We start from the raw sequence: 8570 nt of genomic DNA, 5'->3' as shown, positions 1-8570 counted from the left end.
ACCCACAGGGTGGGTACATCCCTGTGTTCCTGGCGCGCTGTGCTGGGGGAGGGGCAGCTGAACACGTAAACACAGAAGCAAGATAGTGACACAGTGTGACGGACGAAGGAAATAAGCTGTGACCGAGGAGCCAGAGTGGGGACGTCCTTTGGCAGGGGCAGTCAGGGAGGGCCTCTCGGAGGGGGTGACACTGGAGCTGAGACCTGAGTGATGAGGAGCTGGACGTGGGGAGATTTTTATCACCCTCGGTTGTCTGCCAGGATCCTCGAGGGCGAATTGCTGGGCCTACTCTCAGAGACGCTGGTTTTTTAAATATATATATATATTTAACGTTTGTTTATTTTTGAGAGAGGGAGAGAGAGTATGCGTGGGGAAGGGCAGAGAGAGAAGGAGACAGCAGATCTGAAGCGGGCTCTATGCTGAAAGCAGAGAGCCCGATGCGGGGCTCAAACCCACAAACCGTGAGATCACGACCTGAGCTGAAGTCAGACGCTCAACCGACTGAGCCACCCGGGTGCCCCAGAGATGCTGGTTTAATTGGTCTGTGGCTTTCTTCAGGCACTGGACTTTTAATTTTCTTTGGTTTTATTTTTTAAAGTTTATTTGTTGAGAGAGAGGGAGGGAGGGAGAGAGAGGGAGAGAGAGGGAGAGAGAGAGAGAGTTCAGGGGAGGGGCAGTGAGAAAGAGAATCCCAAGCAGGCTCCATGCTGTCAGCACAGAGCCCGATGCAGGGCTCGAACTCACAAAACTGTTGGATCATGACCTGTGCCGAGATCAAGAGTCGGATGCTTAACCAATTGAACTACCCAGGTGCCCCACACACATTAGACTTCAAAAAAAATTTTTAACGTTTATTTATTTTTGAGACAGAGAGAGACAGAGCATGACGGGGAAGGGTCAGAGAGAGAGGGAGGCACAGAGTCTGAAACAGGCTCCAGGCTCTGAGCTGTCGGCACAGAGCCCGACGCGGGGCTCGAACCCACGGACCGCGAGATCGTGACCTGAGCCGAAGGAGGAGGCCCAACCGACTGAGCCACCCAGGTGCCCCCACATTGGACTTTCAAAAAGCTCCCAGGGATCCTGATATGCAGCCAGGACTGAGAATCACCCATCTAGAGGAAGAGCTCCAGGCGGAGGGAACAGCAGGGACTCCGATGCAGGAACTGAACCCGTTCGAGGACTCTCAGCAGGAAGGAGCAGAAAAGCAGAGGCGTGCAGGGGGTCTCCTGAGAGTCAGACCTGCTTAGACGCCGGGCGGGATGAGAGGAGGGGGGGAAATGTAACGAGCAGGAACTGAGGGCTTTAAAAGCTCAGCTATTAAGGGCTCAGCCGAGAAGCTGAGATGTGCCTGAACTCTTCAGCAGGACGGCATACAGCGGGCGTGCCCGTGCGTCTAAGACAGGCCTTCGGGGACGCTTGTACTCTATACTAAATGCACAGGGAGAGTCACTGCAGTGGCGTTCATAAAGCAAAAACGTATCGCCGTGACCAGCAACAGGAAGGCGATTAATGAAGTAAATGTAGTGCTGTGCTGTGCAGATGTTACACAGAAGCGAACTCGTAGCTACTGAGGTGGAAACGTGTCCAAGATATGCCGTTAAGGGAAAGAACAAGCTACTTTCAAATCCAGGAAGATCCCACCTTTTTGTGGGAAGGGAGGGAGGCGGGGTGGGGAGGGCGGGGGGGTGGAGAGGAGAAGCCAAACCCTTAACTTCATATGAGCACCAAGGAAGAATCTAGAAGGACAGATATCAAAGTGCTAACTGGGGTCTGGGATAAAACAGAGGGGGAGAAAGCCACTTGGTACTTGGTGTACTTTTCCCGAAATACTTTTTATGAATAGTCCTGGGGAGTTATCTGTAGAACCTATTATATAAAAGTAACATTATAGATCACCCAAATCCAAGAGTTGCTGCTACAGTTATGGAGCATGACCCGAAGGCGCAGGGAAAGTTCTTAAAATGACAAAGGTAACTGCGGAACCAGCAGGTGGGTCCGCTGTCTCCGGCTGGTGGGGAACCATGGGCCGCAGCTGCTTGCTCTCCATAGTAACCCCGTCTTCACTGCTTGATTTTGGAACTGTGCGCCTACTTGGCTGTGATGAAACATGTTTTTAAAAAAGCTACTGTGGGCGCCTGGGTGGCTCAGTCGGTCGAACGTCCGACTTCGGCTCAGGTCACGATCAACCGGTTCGTGAGTTCGAGCCCCGTGTCGGGCTCTGTGCTGACAGCTCAGAGCCTGGATGGAGCCTGCTTCAGATTCTGTGTCTCCCCCCCCCCGCCCCTCCCCGATAGCCCTCTGTCTCTCTCTCAAAAATAAATAAACGTTAAAAAAATAATGAAAAACTAAAAAGCTACTGTGGACATCCATTCCCAGGAGAGACATACGGCGCCATGATAGGGCATCCAATAAACAAACTAGAGCTACCTGGGTCCACACGCACGAACCTGACAGACCTGACCCTGGGTGAAGAAAGCAGGCTGGAGGACACGCACGGTACGATACCGTTTATATACAGGCTAAGAACACAGAAAACAATGCTATTCAGTGTTTGAGATGCTTGCCTATGTAATAAGCGCATCCATAGCCATCAGCAGGAGACGGGTGACCTTCCTGGGAGGGGGCAGGCCAGGAAAGGGGCTCGGGAGGGTAATACGGGGCCCCTGTAGCCTGTGATATTCCACGTTCAGAAGCATATGTGGTGTCATTACCGTGTCTGACTCTCAAGGCTGGCATGAGGGTCTCGAGCGCTAAAAGGCGCAAAGCTCTTGGCACGGTGCCTTGCACGTAGCCGGCCAACGTTATGCCTGTCCTAGCGGTGCGGCAGCCTTTCCGCCTGCCTGACTGCCGCCCACCTTCCTGGGTCTCCTCAAAGCCACTCCTGCTCTAGCTAAGCCCTTGGCACCCGCGATGACATATGACAAGCTGCACACCCACCTCCCAACCATCCGTGTGGACCGAAGGGGACGCCACCCGTACTCCAGGGGCGGGTGGTGAAGCCCCAGGCTGGCCAACGAGGACACGCCATCTCTCCGGCCACGGTACTTGAGCCGAGTCCAGGTGTCGGAGGGACGAGGGGACCTGGGCCAGGGTGGCGGTGGCATGGTCCAGTCCCGGCTGGGAGCAGATTCAACAGACAGGATGTGTCCGTTGGCTGGCTGGGGGGGGGGGGCAGTGGGCTGGCAGTCATCCCCCCCCCCCCCACCGCCCCCTGCCCCACGGTTTCTGGCTGGGGTGAAGGGTATAGAGATGGGGGTCCAGGAGAAAGAGAGTGTCAGGGTGCGGGCGGGAGTGCTATATGTCCAGTTCTGGACAAGCTGAGCTGCCTGCCTGGGTCAGTCGTGAAGAAGACGTGAAGGAGGTGGGCTGTTAACAGGAAGGGTAAGACAGGTGCGAGGACGAAGCAGGCTGGAAGGTGAATTTTCTAGAACCTGGAGACGAGCCGACAGACGATGAGGAACTCCCCTCTCTGCCCCCCTTCAGTCGTGAGCCAGGCCCATTCCCGCTCTCCAGGGGGAGGTGCTAGACTTTCCCCTGGTGCACTCCTGGCCAGGTGCAGCGGCCTGGGGATGCCAGGCTCTGGGGACTTGGCTCCTACCCAGAGCTTAGCAGCCAGAGCTGGGTCCTCCTGCCTCCCCTCCCCATCCTGACCTCCCGCTGACTTTGATCAGTAAACCAAGAGGAACCCAGTACTTCGGTGGGGATCGCTAGCCAGGGCTCTGGGCAAAAATGTCCATTGCCAATGGGGGTGTGGGGCGTGGGGCGTGCTCCCGGGCTCCGTGAAAGCCTGGCCCCTCTCGTTCCCCGCCTCGTTCCTCAGGCGCGGCCTCTGCCGCTCTCGTTTATGTGCTCACTCAGCAACTACTTGTTGGGCGCCTGTTCCCAGGGTTCCTGTTGAGGGCTGGGGCTGTGGTCACAGGTCCCTGTCCCCATGGTGACCACAGTCCTGTGCGGGGTGTGGGAAAGCATTCTCATCAGCGGTAAGAAGGCGGCAGGGGACCTGGGAGGGACAGGGAGGTTTTCGCTCACTTAGGATTACCCCTGGCTGCTGGGGATGGGGGGACTGCAAGGATGGGAATGGGGACCATGGCTGATGTGACGGGAAGCTCTGCCTGGACAAACGTGTCCCATGGGTGCCTCCTGGGAGATCTGCCCACGGAAGCCCGTGGTTCTACCTCTTTTTGAACTTGGGTGAGATAAGCCAGCTCACCGCAAAGCTCTCAGGGCCCCTCCCCAGATGGGAGTCTCCTGGCTTCCAGAACTAGTTAACTGTTCTGCTTGGGAAGCCCACTTGTGGGCTGCTTTCGGGCTGTGCCTTGAGACAGATGACTGTGCCCCTGAGACCTGGTTTGAGGGGCAGGGCGGGGGTTGGGGGGGGGTTGCCCGCACACTGGGGCAGCTCTCGAGCCCACCTCTCGATGTTTTCTCCACTTGGCAAGTCAACCTTCTGTAACTCCGGGAGGGTCTCCTTTTCTGAGCCACTGGCTTCCTCCGTCTAAATTATATTCTACATCATAATGCGGACACTGCACCCTCTACAGCCCCTTGTGTTCAAAAGAGGTTCACGTCCCTTTAAGGAGCAATCATATTTCATGAAGCTGAGGGCTCTGGAGTCAGCAACACTGGGTTCACACCCTGGCTTTATCACCTGCTATCTGTGGGCCAGCGGCTCGCCTTTGTGCCCCTCAGAAAGCACCTTTCCGCCTCTAAAACATGGGCCCGATCACAGTCCCTTCTTCAGATGGTGGGAGCATTTCACACGGGAATGAAGCACTTGGCAATAAACTCGGAGCCAGACCTCAGGCCTTTGTATTTTTTGTCTGCTCCATCGTTCCCGCCCCTCCCCGGCCCCCAAACAAAATTACTAACGCGCATGGGGTGGTTTACACCAAGCATCAACAAACCTTTTCTGTAAAGGGTCAGATAGGAAACATTTGAGGCTTTGCAGGCCGGAGGTCTCATTTGCATTACTCACTGTCACTGTAGCAAGAGAGCAGCGGCTGGGTAAATGAACGGGCCTGTCTCCGCTCCAGTAAAACCTTGTGCGGCCAAACTGCAAATTTCATGTCAGTTTCACATGTCAGGAAAAGAGCGCTGGTCACATGTTGCTCTCTTTGTGACTTTTTCCCCCAGCTAGTTAAGAATGTAAAAAACCCTTCTAAGCTCAGAGGCTGGACAAAAACACTTGGGCAGGACTTGACCCATGGGCTGCAGTTCAGAGAATGGATTTGGAGGCCAGATGGCCTAGGCTCGGATGATTCCGCTTTACCACTCACTAGCTGTGTGGCCTAGTTCCTTAGCCTCTCTGTGCCTCAGTTTCCTCGTGTGCTGGTTGTGAACAGTAACTATGGTGAGACATACATGGGCTAATTTAGGTGGAACGATTCCAACAGTATCTGGTGCACGTTAGGTCTAAGGGAGCGGGAGTCATTATTCCTCAAGAATTAGGCGGCTGTGGGGGCGCCTGGGTGGCTCAGTCGGTTGAGGGTCCGACTTCGGCTCAGGTCACGATCTCACGGTCCGTGAGTTCGAGCTCTGTGCTGACCGCTCAGAGCCTGGAGCCTGTTTCAGATTCTGTGTCTCCCTCTCTCTCTGACCCTCCCCCGTTCATGCTCTGTCTCTCTCTCTCTGTCTCAAAAATAAATAAATGTTAAAAAAAATAATAATAAAAAAAAGAATCACGTGGCTGTGTTTTCCACGCGAAAATGAAAACAGTACAAACAAATCTGGTTCCCTTTGATTACTCCTCACACCCCCCTGCTTCCAATCTTGGCCCCTTTGAGCCCTAACCAGGAAGTATTTTTTTCAGATGCCTTGTTACACGTGTTAGAGTATGGCTTTATGCATCTTTTTACATCGGTTGGATCACACTGTGTATATTTTCTTTCTTTCCTTTCCTTTCCTTCTTGGTCCCTTCCTTCCTTCCTTCCTCCCTCCCTCCCTCCCTCCCCCCTCCCCTCCCCTCCTTCCCTTCTCCTTCCTTCCTTCCTTCCTTCCTCCCTCCCCCCTCCCCTCCCCTCCCCTCCTTCCCTTCTCCTTCCTTCCTTCCTTCCTTCTTTCCTTCCTTCCTCCCTCCCTCCCCCCTCCCCTCCCCTCCTTCCCTTCCCCTTCCTTCCTTCCTTCCTTCCTTCCTTCCTTCCTTCCTTCCTCCCTCCCTCCCTCCCCCCTCCCCTCCCCTCCTTCCCTTCTCTTTCCTTCCTTCCTTCCTTCCTCCCTCCCTCCCTCCCCCCTCCCCTCTCCTCCCCTCCTTCCCTTCTCCTTCCTTCCTTCCTTCTTTCCTTCCTTCCTTCCTTCCTCCCTCCCCTCCCCTCCCCTCCTTCCCTTCCCCTTCCTTCCTTCCTTCCTTCCTTCCTTCCTTCCTTCCTTCCTTCCTTCCTTCCATTCCACATGGCAGGGAACAAAGCAAAGTCACATGCCTGCCTTCATGGCCTTGTACTCTAATGAGAGGAGACAGATGTTAACAAGTGACCCAGGGATACACACAGGTGTGGTGCTCACTGCGGGGGCAGGAGAGTTGGGGTGCGATGCCCTGGGCTCGGGGTGCTCTAGGAGACATCTGAACAGGGGCTTACAGGAGCTCTCTCTGCAACCCGCTCTTTCCATCAGCCCCATGTCCAAAGCCCTTCTGATGGTGTTACATACAGATCCCCTCATCTTTTTCTAGAAATCCTCCAGGGTAGGGTTCCTTTGTGGTCTTTTAATCATTTCTTGCGTTGGTGGCCCTCATGGATTTCTTTCAATAACAAAGCTGCAACGAACAACTCAGCGGTCCCGACCTGCATAGAGGGAGGCTTCTCCACGACAGAAAAGCGCAAACGACAAAGGGCGGCTCAAAGGGTGGTCTCGTTCGAGTTTACAGAGACTGCTGTTCCTTAGGGCCTTTCCACCACCTGACCCTCATCATTCCCCTCTCCCACTGGTCCCGCCTTCTCTGGTCCTCTTTGGTGATCAGCGCGTGTGCCACATCATTCTTTTGTCATCATCGCTGCCTCTCTGTCCACCTGCCATCAGGACCCTTTTCATGGCATCTAGCCTTGGGATTAGTGACTCAGAACAGAGACCTCAGAGGGCCTTTGAGGGGACCTCCGGAAGGACTGTCACTTCCTCCCGAGCTGGGCCTCCTGCTGAAGCCACTGAGGGCAGCGACACACAGGCACCTCACTCCTCAGAGTGCTGGAGCAGGGAGCCCCAGGCAACTCCGAGCTCCCTCTCGCTCCCTCCCAGTGCGACGGCTCCCACTGCCTGCTGCCCGCCCCGGGTCCGAACCCTGGACCTGAGCCAGCTCTGACCCCAAAGGGGCCCCCATCCCTCTGTTCCCAGGCCTCTGGGAACAGGGAGCCCAGGAATCCTCCCACGGGGCTCATTCACAGGGGCGATGGGTCTGTGGCAGGAAACGGGGTAAGTAGCAGCCACTGCATGTTCCGTCCTCAGCCCCAGAGGGACTCTGAGTCTCCCTGGATAACTTGATTACAGGGCTGCTCTGAGACCAGGCGTGGACGTGGTGAGGAATTTTAACAAGGACGGAGTGGAGTTTTCTAGGTAGTGGACGATGTGCTTGTGCTGCGTCTGGGAGGAGAGAAGCAGCGTGGTCAGCCCCAAGACACTATAATCTGTATTTCTAATGTACAAATCCCCCCATCAGGACTTTGGAATCAATTCACTCAGAGGTAATGGAGGCCTGAGACCCAGGGTGAGGGGAGAGGGTGCTGTCCAGGCGATGTCACACGTGGTTGCTGCCACCAGGGCCTGAACGATCAGACTCAGTAAGGGGGACACACGAGTGGTGATCCTTGGTCAAAGGCAGGAGGGATCCCCAAGTGTGCAGTGTTTCCAGAAGGGGAGTGGGATAGGGCGCTTTTAGGCCACTGAGCATCCCGCCCATTTTCATTTGGACTCTATTCTCAGCCAGTGTTCCAGGGTTTGGCTCCAGAGTGGGGCTCCCGCTGTCCCTGCCTCTGGCTAGGGAGTGGGGCGGGTGACTTACAGCCCATCAAAACACTGCATCCCCCGGCCACACCGATTGGTCCGGGGACAGACATGTGACTGAGCCAAGAGCCAACGAGATGCAGTGAGATTTGCTGGGAATCCTGGGAAGGAGACTCCCTTACTTGCAGCTGGGCAGGAAGGTGAAACGTGGAAGGTCGGCCATATTGCTACAAGGGGCAGGGAAAGCGAGGGGGGAGGGTGGGAGAGGGAGAAGGGGGAGGGGCGGGAGGGGGAGAGACCATAGATGGTGCCGCAGAGAAGAAAACAGAGCTTAGAGGAGAAAGAAACCACCGCCTAAAGATTTTGTGTGAGCCCCTGGATCCAGCCGTGCCTGATGCCGTTACTGCTGGACCAGTTAAATAAGCTGACGTTTCCTCTTCAGTTGAGCCATTTTGAGTTGAGTTTCTGTTCACAAGCAACTGAGAGAGGCCGGTGTGATTCAAGAAAGGATAAACCCTGTAGTTTGGGGCCCCTGGGGAAGGATTCACAGAAGAGAAGATGGGTAAAACCTGGAAAAATCCAGGGCAGGAGAGCACTAGCAAAGATTTGGGGGTGCTTGTAAGAACGGACAAGGCTGGTCCGGT

The sequence above is a fragment of the Lynx rufus genome, unplaced genomic scaffold (assembly GCF_022079265.1).
Source record: "Lynx rufus isolate CCGP_SWC_20201006 ecotype Redwood Valley unplaced genomic scaffold, mLynRuf1.p SCAF_8, whole genome shotgun sequence".
NCBI classification, from domain to species: domain Eukaryota; kingdom Metazoa; phylum Chordata; class Mammalia; order Carnivora; family Felidae; genus Lynx; species Lynx rufus.
The sequence above is the reverse complement of the archived record's forward strand: the minus strand, read 5'-3'. Positions refer to the sequence as shown.